The sequence below is a fragment of the Pristiophorus japonicus genome, unplaced genomic scaffold (genome assembly GCF_044704955.1).
Source record: "Pristiophorus japonicus isolate sPriJap1 unplaced genomic scaffold, sPriJap1.hap1 HAP1_SCAFFOLD_582, whole genome shotgun sequence".
In the NCBI taxonomy this organism is placed as follows: Eukaryota; Metazoa; Chordata; class Chondrichthyes; family Pristiophoridae; genus Pristiophorus; species Pristiophorus japonicus.
Window position 1 is genome coordinate 163378 of NW_027254491.1, and position 11161 is coordinate 174538.

Below are 11161 nucleotides of genomic sequence, written 5' to 3' on the forward strand. Positions count from 1 at the left end.
GATCAGTAGAATTCACAACACTAAAGTTCAGAAGTCACAGATTTATTAAGAATTCACAAATTATACACACACAACAGCCAATGTATTTGACAAACCCTTGGGAGTTTGAGCCTGAGAATTCAAACGCGTTCCTGTCCCGAGTTCCCTCTATGGGTTGATCAGATCTTCACCCAATCCGAGTTTCCATCCCAAAACCCACTTTATACCTTCCCCTCACCCCTTCTGCTCGACAATTGTCTTGCCTCGTAGTTACATCAAGAGGTGTCCCAAATAAAGGGAAGATAGACTATGAAAGTGGACTATGACTCTGACCGAGCTGCTGGCCGCCCGTCCTGTCCCAATGTCTCCCTGTGTGTGTGTGTGGTTCGGTGCCGCGTGTGGTCCCATTTCTGTTCCCGCCAAGCGCCTTGGGAGGTTTTGCTATGTTAACGGCGCTGTATAAATGCAATTTGTTGTTGTCAGGCTTCAAGCCCTCCGTCCTGATCTATGGGATCTTCCTCTCTCCTCGTAGATGCTCATTTGCACGTCGCTGTTTGCGGGAGCTTGCTGTGCGTAAATATAGCTGCTGTGTGTGCTACATTGCAACTGTGAGCACACTCCAGAAAGTACTTCATTGGCTGTAAAGCACTTTGGGGCTTCATGAGGCGCTACATAAATGCAAGCCTTTCCCACTTTCTTGCTATCTTTCAATGTTACCGATTAACGTCTCCCTTCAAATAGAAGGTTCATGCCCCTGGACTGCCTGCAGCTTGTATCTCAGTGTGTGTGAGATAGATCTCCCCATTGAACAATCTGACCTCCCCACTCAACCAACACAGGCTACAAGCTAAACATTGCAGCAATATAAAGTAACCCCATCACCAGTATTACATTAACACACGTCACGGCAATCTGATTCACCCTTTCATTAGAAATCCTATTTCAAACCCTGTTTACGCGCTATTTAAAACCTTTTCAATCCCTTACAAACACACTTAACCAACATTTAAATCCCGTAAAAAAAAATAAAAAGCTATTAAACCCCTTATTGAACTTATTTTAAAATTCTTTTAAACCCCTTATTAAATTACCTTTCAATCCTTTTTAATCACAATACCCCCAACCGCTCATGTACTTTGTCCATTGGGAACAACCCAGTGATATATACATCCCATCACATCCACCCCCCAAAGAACCACCCCCCATCAACGTACATCACTCCAACGCTCACTCCCTTCTGAACCCCCGTCACCCATCCCACACCCCTCACACTCACCTCCATCCCATCCCACCTCACCCCATCCCACACCCTCACACTCACCTCCATCCCATCCCACCTCACCCCATCCCACACCCTCACACTCACCTCCATCCCATCCCACCTCACCCCATCCCTCACCCCTCATACTCACCTCCATCCCATCCCACCTCACCCCATCCCTCACCCCTCATACTCACCTCCATCCCATCCCACCTCACCCCATCCCACACCCCTCACACTCACCTCCATCCCATCCCACCTCACCCCATCCCACACCCCTCACCTAATCCCATAGCCCTCACCCCCATCACAAACCACCTCACCCATCCCACTCCACGCACACCACCTTCGCCCCCCACACACCTTGGGCCCTGCCCGTGGGCCCAGAGTCGGGTTGAAATAACCCGCTCACAATCCTGGATCTTCCGGATCATTCCGTTTCTTCCTCCTACGTTTCGCCAACTTTACACCGTTAATCTTCAGCGGGGGCTTCTTGCAGGGCAAGTGGTCTCTCAGCATGTCTTGTACCTGGGAGCGGACGGGAATCACCAGGTGAGTGGTTGTGCACCATAGAGGGCGTTCGCAGTTACACCGCACCTCACCTGGGGGCTCTCAGGGAACATCACCGAGCCCCACACACCAGTGAAATACGCCTCCCCTTAACACCAGGGGAAACCCTCCCCTTAACACCAGGGGAATCCCCACCCCAGTAAAACCAGTGGAACTCCTCCCCCTTAACACCAGGCGAACCCCTGCCCTATAAAACCAGGGGAATCCCCTTCCCATTACACAGGAGAATCCCCACCCACTTAACACCAGAAATCCCGCTCCCCGTAACACCAGGGGAACCCCACTCAGTGCCACCAGGGGAATCCCTCTCCCCTTAACAGCAGGGTATACCCTCCCCCTAACACCAGTGGAATTCCCACCCATTAACACCAGGGTTGGTCAGACAATGCCAACTGGGGATGGTCAGTCAATGCCAACTGGGGAAGGTCAGTCAATGCCAACTGGGGATGGTCAGTCAATGCCAACTGGGGAAGGTCAGTCAATGCCAACTGGGGATGGTCAGTCAATGCCATCTAATGATGGTTTACTGGGGATGGTCAATCAATGCCATCCTTGCCCAGTGACGCCCAACACCCCGAGAATGAATGGAGAATAAACCCCTCACCTGGCGGTGGAATGCTGCCTGTTTCTCGGGGGTGTCCAGTTTGTTTGTCCCGACGTACATCACTTGGACCTCGGCACTGACCTTCTTGCACTGCTCGTCCGACAGTTCCAGCACCCCTGGAACACAGAGCGGACCAAGTCTCTTCAGCCACAACTCGCAAACCCACCTGCGCGGAGTGTGGCGCAGGAATACCAAGCGGGGTACAGGGAAGGGGGCAGAGAGAGCGGGAGGGCAAACCAGGAGTGACAGTCCCCAACCGAGGGGATGCTGGACCGGGCAACTTGGGTCTGTGTGGACAATTCCAGGCCCATCCCCGCTTCCACAGGGGATTGGTGAAGGTGGTTCCATACAGACGATGAACAGCAATGTTTGTGGGAGTTCGTAAAACTAGTGGACATCAACGTAAGGTCGTCACTCATAAATCCCATGGGGAATTCATTAGAAACGTCTTCACCCAGAGTGGGCTGAGAATGTGGATCTCGCTCCCACAGGGAGTAGGTGAGCGAATAGCAGAGATGCAATTAAATAAAAGGCTGGATAAACACATGATGGAGAAAGGAATAGAAGGATGTGCTGATGGGGTGAGATGAAGAGGGATGGGAGGAGGCTGGTGTGGAGCATAAACACCGGCACAAAGCAGTGGGGCCGAATGGCTACTTTCTGTGCCCTACATTCTGTGTGGTTTATATTGGGAGACACTTGCCCGGATAACTGGGACTGAGCAGGCAGATTATAAAGCAGGATATTTGGGAGGTCCAATCACTGAATGTTCGAGTATGGAGTCAGGGACTGAAGGTTTCTGGGCGTGGACCCTGGGAGGGTCTGATTGGGTGGTCCCAACCAGAAGCCAGAAGCTATTTCCAGTGGGGTTCCGCAGGGCTCAGTGCTGGGTCCCTTGCTTTTTCTGGTATATATCAGTGACTATGGATTTGGAAGTTGGGGGCACGATGAAGAAGTTTGAAGATGACACTAAAATCGGCTGTCTCATTGATGGTTCAGAAGAGAGCTGCGGACTGCAGGAATATATCAATGTACTGGCCAGGTGGGCAGACCAGTGGCAAATGGAATTTACATAGAAACATAGAAATATAGAAAATAGGCGCAGGAGTAGGCATTCGGCCCTTCGAACCTGCACCACTATTCAATAAGATCATTACTGATCACTCACCTCAGTACCCCTTTCCCACTTTCTCTCCATACCCATTAATCCATTTAGCCATAAGGGCCATATCTAACTCCCTCTTGAATATATCCAATGAACTGGCATCAACAACTCTCCGCGGTAGAGAATTCCACAGATAAACAACTCTCTGAGCGAAGAAGGTTCCCCTCATCTCGGTCCTAAATGGCTTACCCTTTATCCTTAGAGTGTGACCCCCCTGGTTATGGACTTCCCCAACATCGGGAACATTCTTCCTGCATCTAACCTGTCCAGTCCCGTCAGAATGGTATATGTATCTATGAGATCCCCTCTCATCCTTCTAAACTCCAGTGAACACAGGTCCAATCGATCCAGTCTCTCCTCATATGACCGTCCTAACATCCCGGGAATCAGTCTGATGAACTTTCGCTGCACTCCCTCAATAGCAAGAACGTCCTTCCTCAGATTAGGAGAACAAAACTGAACACAATATTCCAGGTGAGGCCTCACTAAGGCCCTGTACAACTGCAGTAAGACCTCCCTGCTCCTATACTCAAATCCCCTCGCTATGAAGGCCAACATACCATTTGCTTTCTTCAGCACCTACTGTACCTGCATGCCAAATTTAAATGACTGATGTACCATGACACCCAGATCTCGTTGCACCTCCCCTTTTCCTAATCGGCCGACATTCAAATATTATTTTGCCTTCGTGTTTTTGGCACCAAAGTGGATAAACTCACATTTATCCATATTATACTGCATCTGCCATGCATTTGCCCACTGACCTAACCTGTCGAAGTAACTATGCAGCCTTTTAGCGTCCTCCTCACAGCCCACACCGCCACCCAGCATAGTGTCATCTGCAAACTTGGAGATATTACACTCAATTCCCTCATCAAAATCTTTAATGTATTTTGTAAATAGCTGCGGTCCCAGCACTGAGCACTGCGGCACTCGATTATTCACTGCCTGCCATTCGCTAAAGGACCCGTTTATCCCGACTCTCTGTTTACTGTCTGTCTTTAATCTGGATAAGTGTGACGTAATGCATTTGCCGAAGTCTAACAAGGGAATGGAATACACATTAAATGGTGGAACACTGAGAAGTGTAGAGGAACAAAGGGACCTTGGAGTGCAGGTCCACAGATCCCTGAATGTAGCAGGCCAGGTAGATAAGGTGGTGAAGAAGGCATGCGAAGTACTTGCCTCTTTAGTCGAGGCGTGGATTACAAGAGCAAGGACCTTTTGCTTGAGCTAGTTAAAACACTGGTTAGGCCACAGCTGGAGTACAACATGCAGTTCTGGTCACATTGCAGGAAATATGTGATTGCACTGGAAAGGGTGCAGAGGAGATTTACAAGAATGTTTGCCTGGACTGATGAATTTTAGCGATGAGGAACGTTTGGAGACGCTGGGACTGTTTCTTTGGAACAGACGAGGCTGAGGGGAGACCTGATTGAGGTGTATAACTTTATGAGGGGCCTGCATAGAGTGGATAGGAAGGACCTGTTTCCCTTGGCAGAGGGAGCAACAACCAGGGGGCATAGATTTAAAGTAATTGGGGGGAGGTTTAGAGGGAATTTGAGGGGAAATGACTTCACCCAGAGGGTCGTGCGGGTCACTGCCTGAAAGGGTGGTAGAGGCAGAAAACCTCATCATATTTGAAAAGTACCTGGATGTGGACCTGAAGTGCTGTAACCTAAAGGGCTACGGACCAAGAGCCGGAAAGTGGGAATAGGTTGGGTAGCTCGTGGTCAGCCGGTGTGGACACGGTGGGCCGAAATGGCCTCCTTCCGTGCTGTAAATCTCTATGATTCTATCGGCCGACTGGTACCTGGTTTCAAATGTCCCTTCTCCGAGGCTTTGCACTCAGCTCCTGCTGCCGTCCCTCCCTTGTTTCCACGGCTTGTCCACTTCCCCGGATCTGCAATTAAAGATCAGGCACATTGGAACTGGAGGATGGAGAGGCAGCCCTCGGCCAGGAGTGGTTCTCCCTGCTCGGTCCCTGTCTCTCACAGCCCTGGGCCAGGAGTGGGTCTTCCTGCTCGGTCCCTGTCTCTCACAGCCCTGGGACAGGAGTGGGTCACCCTGCTCGGTCCCTGTCTCTCACAGCCCTGGGCCAGGAGTGTCTCTCCCTGCTCGGTCCCTGTCTCTCACAGCCCTGGGCCTGGAGTGGTTCTCCCTGCTCGGTCCCTGTCTCTCACAGCCCTGGGCCAGGAGTGGTTCTCCCTGCTCTGTCCCTGTCTCTCACAGCCCTGGGCCAGGAGTGGGTCTCCCTGCTCGGTCCCTGTCTCTCACAGCCCTGGGCCTGGAGTGGTTCTCCCTGCTCGGTCCCTGTGTCTCACAGCCCTGGGCCAGGAGTGGGTCTCCCTGCTCGGTCCCTGTCTTTCACAGCCCTGGGCCAGGAGTGGTTCTCCCTGCTCGGTCCCTGTCTCTCACAGCCCTGGGCCTGGAGTGGTTCTCCCTGCTCGGTCCCTGTCTCTCACAGCCCTGGGCCTGGAGTGGTTCTCCCTGCTCGGTCCCTGTCTCTCACAGCCTTGGGCCAGGAGTGAGTCTTCCTGCTCGGTCCCTGTCGCTCACAGCTCTGGGCCAGGAGTGGTTCTCCCTGCTCAGTCCATGTCTCTCACAGCCCTGGGCCAGGAGTGGGTCTCCCTGCTCGGTCCCTGTCTCTCACAGCCTTGGGCCAGGAGTGAGTCTTCCTGCTCGGTCCCTGTCGCTCACAGCCCTGGGCCAGGAGTGGTTCTCCCTGCTCAGTCCATGTCTCTCACAGCCCTGGGACAGGAGTGGGTCTCCCTGCTCGGTCCCTGTCTCTCACAGCCCTGGGCCAGGAGTGGTTCTCCCTGCTCGGTCCCTTTCTCTCACAGCCCTGGGACAGGAGTGGGTCTACCGGCTCGGTCCCTGTCTCTCACAGCCCTGGGCCAGGAGTGGGTCTCCCTGCTCGGTCCCTGTCTCTCACAGCCCTGGGCCAGGAGTGGGTCTCCCTGCTCGGTCCCTGTTGCTCACAGCCCTGGGCCAGGCATTGACCCGATGGCCACAAAGATTAAATACAATTAGGCACAATTCAGCACTGAAGGATTAATAGACAGAGAGAGAAAGCTATATATATCTCTAGAGGGAGAGGAAGGCCGACAGAGTCAGAGTGAGAGATAGAGACAGAGAGAGATAAAACGACTGAGGCAACGAGAAAGACAGCAGGAGACAGAGAAAGAGAGCGGTGGACACCGAGAGAGAAAGAGTGCAAGACAGTGACATAGAGAATGTGTGAAAGAGAGACAGTGAGAGAAAGAGAGAGATAGAGAGAAACAGAATGGGAGAGAGAGGAGACAGATGTGGAGAGACAGAGCTAGAGAGATAGAAAGAGACAAAGTGAGAGACAGATTACATTTAGAGCAATGTGCACAGTTCTCGTCTCCATATGCCTTGGTTAGACCACACTTGGAGCATTGTGCACAATTCTGGTCTCCATATACGTCGATGGGACCCCTCTTTGGGCACTGTGGAGATTTATGGCTCCCATAATATCAAACGGATAGAGTGGCACTGAAGGAGGTGCAAAAACAAAGGTTTACAAGTATGATATCAGAACTGAGAGGGTACAACTATCAGGAAATGTTGATAAGGCTGGAGCGTATTTTCGCCAAGAAATATCTCTATCGGGATCGATAGATTCTCAGGAACAGAGCAGGTCATGGGTCACATTGGGTGGAGTGCCTGTTTGAAGGAACCTCTCCAGACTGATACCTGAGGCTGTAGGTCCCACTGGGACAGAGGCCGGTTTCTCAGTGCTTTGTTCAGATGTTTGTCCCTCAGGTTCCTGAGTTGGGGTTGTCGCCAGATCTGTAACAAAGGATGGGAGACATGGGAGGGTAAAATATTGGGGAATACCCAATCGGGTCATCAGGCTGATACTGGAGTCCGGAGAATGTCACACACCAGAATTTAAAGAAGTCAACCAATCCCAGTCACCTCAGCCTCTGCAATCGACTGCCATCAGTCACTGCACCCCACTCCCCTCAGTCAAAGCAACCCACTCCCCTCAGTCACTGCATCCCACTCCCTCAGTCACTTCATCCCACTCCCCTCAGTCACTGCATCCCACTCCCTCAGTCACTTCATCCCACTCCCCTCAGTCACTGCATCCCACTCCCCTCAGTCACTGCATCGCACTCCCCTCGGTCACTGCATCCCACTCCCCTCAGTTACAGCATCCCACTCGCCTCAGTCACTGCAAACCACTCCCCTCAGTCACTGCATCCCACTCCCCTCAGTCACTGCTTCCCACTTCTCTCAGTCACTGCATCCCACTCCCCTCAGTCACTGCATCCCACTCCCCTCAGTCACTGCATCCCACTCCCCTCAGTCACTGCATCCCACTCCCCTCAGTCACTGCATCCCACTCCCCTCAGTCACTGCATCCCACTCCCCTCAGTCACTGCATCCCACTCCCCTCAGTCACTGCATCCCACTCCCCTCAGTCACTGCATCCCACTCCCCTCAGTCACTGCATCCCACTCCCCTCAGTCACTGCATCCCACTCCCCTCAGTCACTGCATCCCACTCCCCTCAGTCACTGCATCCCACTCCCCTCAGTCACTGCATCCCACTCCCCTCGGTCACTACATCCCACTCCCCTCAGTCACTGCATCCCACTCCCCTCAGTCACTGCAGCCCACTCCCCTCAGTCACTGCATCCCACTCGCCTCAGTCACTGCATCCCACTCCCCTCAGTCACTGCATCCCACTCCCCTCAGTCACTGCATCCCACTCCCCTCAGTCACTGCATCCCACTCGCCTCAGTCACTGCATCCCACTCCCCTCAGTCACTGCATCCCACTCCCCTCAGTCACTGCATCCCACTCCCCTCAGTCACTGCATCCCACTCGCCTCAGTCACTGCATCCCACTCCCCTCAGTCACTGCATCCCACTCCCCTCAGTCACTGCATCCCACTCGCCTCAGTCACTGCATCCCACTCCCCTCAGTCACTGCATCCCACTCCCCTCAGTCACTGCATCGCACTCCCCTCAGTCACTGCATCCCACTCCCCTCAGTCACTGCATCCCACTCCCCTCAGTCACTGCATCCCACTCCCCTCAGTCACTGCATTCCACTCCCCTCAGTCACTGCATCCCAGTCCCCTCAGTCACTGCATCCCACTCCCCTCAGTCACTGCATCCCACTCCCCTCAGTCACTGCATCCCACTCCCCTCAGTCACTGCATCCCACTCCCCTCAGTCACTGCATCCCACTCCCCTCAGTCACTGCATCCCACTCCCCTCAGTCACTGCATCCCACTTCTCTCAGTCACTGCATCCCACTCCCCTCAGTCACTGCATCCCACTCCCCTCAGTCACTGCATCCCACTCCCCTCAGTCACTGCATCCCACTCCCCTCAGTCACTGCATCCCACTCCCCTCAGTCACTGCATCCCACTCCCCTCAGTCACTGCATCCCACTCCCCTCGGTCACTACATCCCACTCCCCTCAGTCACTGCATCCCACTCCCCTCAGTCACTGCATCCCACTCCCCTCAGTCACTGCATCCCACTCGCCTCAGTCACTGCATCCCACTCCCCTCAGTCACTGCATCCCACTCCCCTCAGTCACTGCATCCCACTCGCCTCAGTCACTGCATCCCACTCCCCTCAGTCACTGCATCCCACTCCCCTCAGTCACTGCATCCCACTCCCCTCAGTCACTGCATCCCACTCGCCTCAGTCACTGCATCCCACTCCCCTCAGTCACTGCATCCCACTCCCCTCAGTCACTGCATCCCACTCGCCTCAGTCACTGCATCCCACTCCCCTCAGTCACTGCATCCACTCCCCTCAGTCACTGCATCGCACTCCCCTCAGTCACTGCATCCCACTCCCCTCAGTCACTGCATCCCACTCCCCTCAGTCACTGCATCCCACTCCCCTCAGTCACTGCATTCCACTCCCCTCAGTCACTGCATCCCAGTCCCCTCAGTCACTGCATCCCACTCCCCTCAGTCACTGCATCCCACTCCCCTCAGTCACTGCATCCCACTCCCCTCAGTCACTGCATCCCACTCCCCTCAGTCACTGCATCCCACTCCCCTCAGTCACTACATCCCACTCCCCTCAGTCACTGCAGCCCACTCCCCTCAGTCACTGCATCCCACTCCCCTCAGTCACTGCATCCCACTCCCCTCAGTCACTACATCCCACTCCCCTCAGTTACAGCATCCCACTCGCCTCAGTCACTGCAAACCACTCCCCTCAGTCACTGCATCCCACTCCCCTCAGTCACTGCAAACCACTCCCCTCAGTCACTGCATCCCACTCCCCTCAGTCACTGCATCCCACTCCCCTCAGTCACTGCATCCCACTCCACTCAGTCACTGCATCCCACTCCCCTCAGTCACTGCATCCCACTCCCCTCAGTCACTGCAGCCCACTCCCCTCAGTCACTGCATCTCATTCCCCTCAGTCACTGCATCCCACTCCCCTCAGTCACTGCATCCCACTCCCCTCAGTCACTGCATCCCACTCCTCTCAGTCACTGCATCCCACTCCCCTCAGTCACTACATCCCTCTCCTCTCAGTCAGTACATTCCATTCCACTCAGTTACTACATCCAAGTTTCGTGAGTCACTAAACCCCACTCATCTCAGTAACAGCATTCTGCTCATCCCTATCTCCTCAGTATCCTCATCCGACTCCCCTCATGCTCCTCATCACACCGTCCTCGTGCTCCTTGTTCCACTTGCCTCAGTCACTACGTCTCACTCCCCTCACTCAATGCATGATTTTTTTATTCGGTCCTGGGTAGTGGGCGTCACTGACAAGGCCAGCATTTATTGCCCATCCCTAATTGCCCTTGAGAAGGTGGTAGTGAGCCGTCTTGTTGAAGACAACTAAGTAGATTGCTGGGCCATTTCAGAGGGCGGTTAATATTCAACCACATTGCTGTGGGTGTGGAGTCACAAATAGGCCAGATCGGGTAAGAGCAGCAGATGTATTTCCCTAAAGGACACTTCATTATCATCCCATTCCACTCCCCTCAGTCACTATATCTCACCTCCACCAACGCCCCGCCCACCCACCCTCCCCCCCCGCGTCAGTCACTACATCCCACTCCCCTCAGTAAATGATGAATGAATTTTCAGGGCTGAGGTTTTCAGCAGTTACACTGGGAGAACAGTCTATGTAGAATGGACCGCACAAGGCAGATACCTGAGGCTGTAGACCGTGATGGGACAGTGGATGAATGGTCAGTGGATTTGAGAGTCGATTGTTCATCAGGCTCCTGAGTTGCGGCTGTCTCTGGATCTGTAACAACGGAAGAGACCCATGGGAGAGTGCAGAGTAGAGAACACCAGAACAGGTCATCAGGCTGGTACTAGATTCCAGACATTGTCACATACCAGTCTTTATGTAACCTTGAATCATCAAATCTCTCCCCCTCAGTCAGTACATCCCATTCCCCTGAGCCACTGCATTATTTCATTTGGTCCTGGATTGTGAGCATCACTGGCCAGGCCAATATTTATTGCCCATCACTAATTGCCCTTGAAGAGGTGGTGGTGAGTCACTTACTTTAATAAAACAGAATGGTTTGCTCGGCCATTTCAGAGCGCA

At 53.4% G+C, this 11161-nt stretch overlaps 1 long non-coding RNA gene across 1 annotated transcript; it reads right to left on the bottom strand.

Annotated features, from left to right (window-relative positions):
* Positions 1–2510: 2510 nt before the first annotated feature.
* Positions 2511–7364, bottom strand: LOC139255062 (uncharacterized). Its single transcript, XR_011592042.1, has 3 exons — positions 7300–7364; positions 5393–5482; positions 2511–2530 (listed from the first exon to the last, which is right to left on the bottom strand). It is a non-coding gene; the product is annotated as an uncharacterized lncRNA (long non-coding RNA).
* Between the last annotated feature and the right edge of the window lie 3797 nt (positions 7365–11161).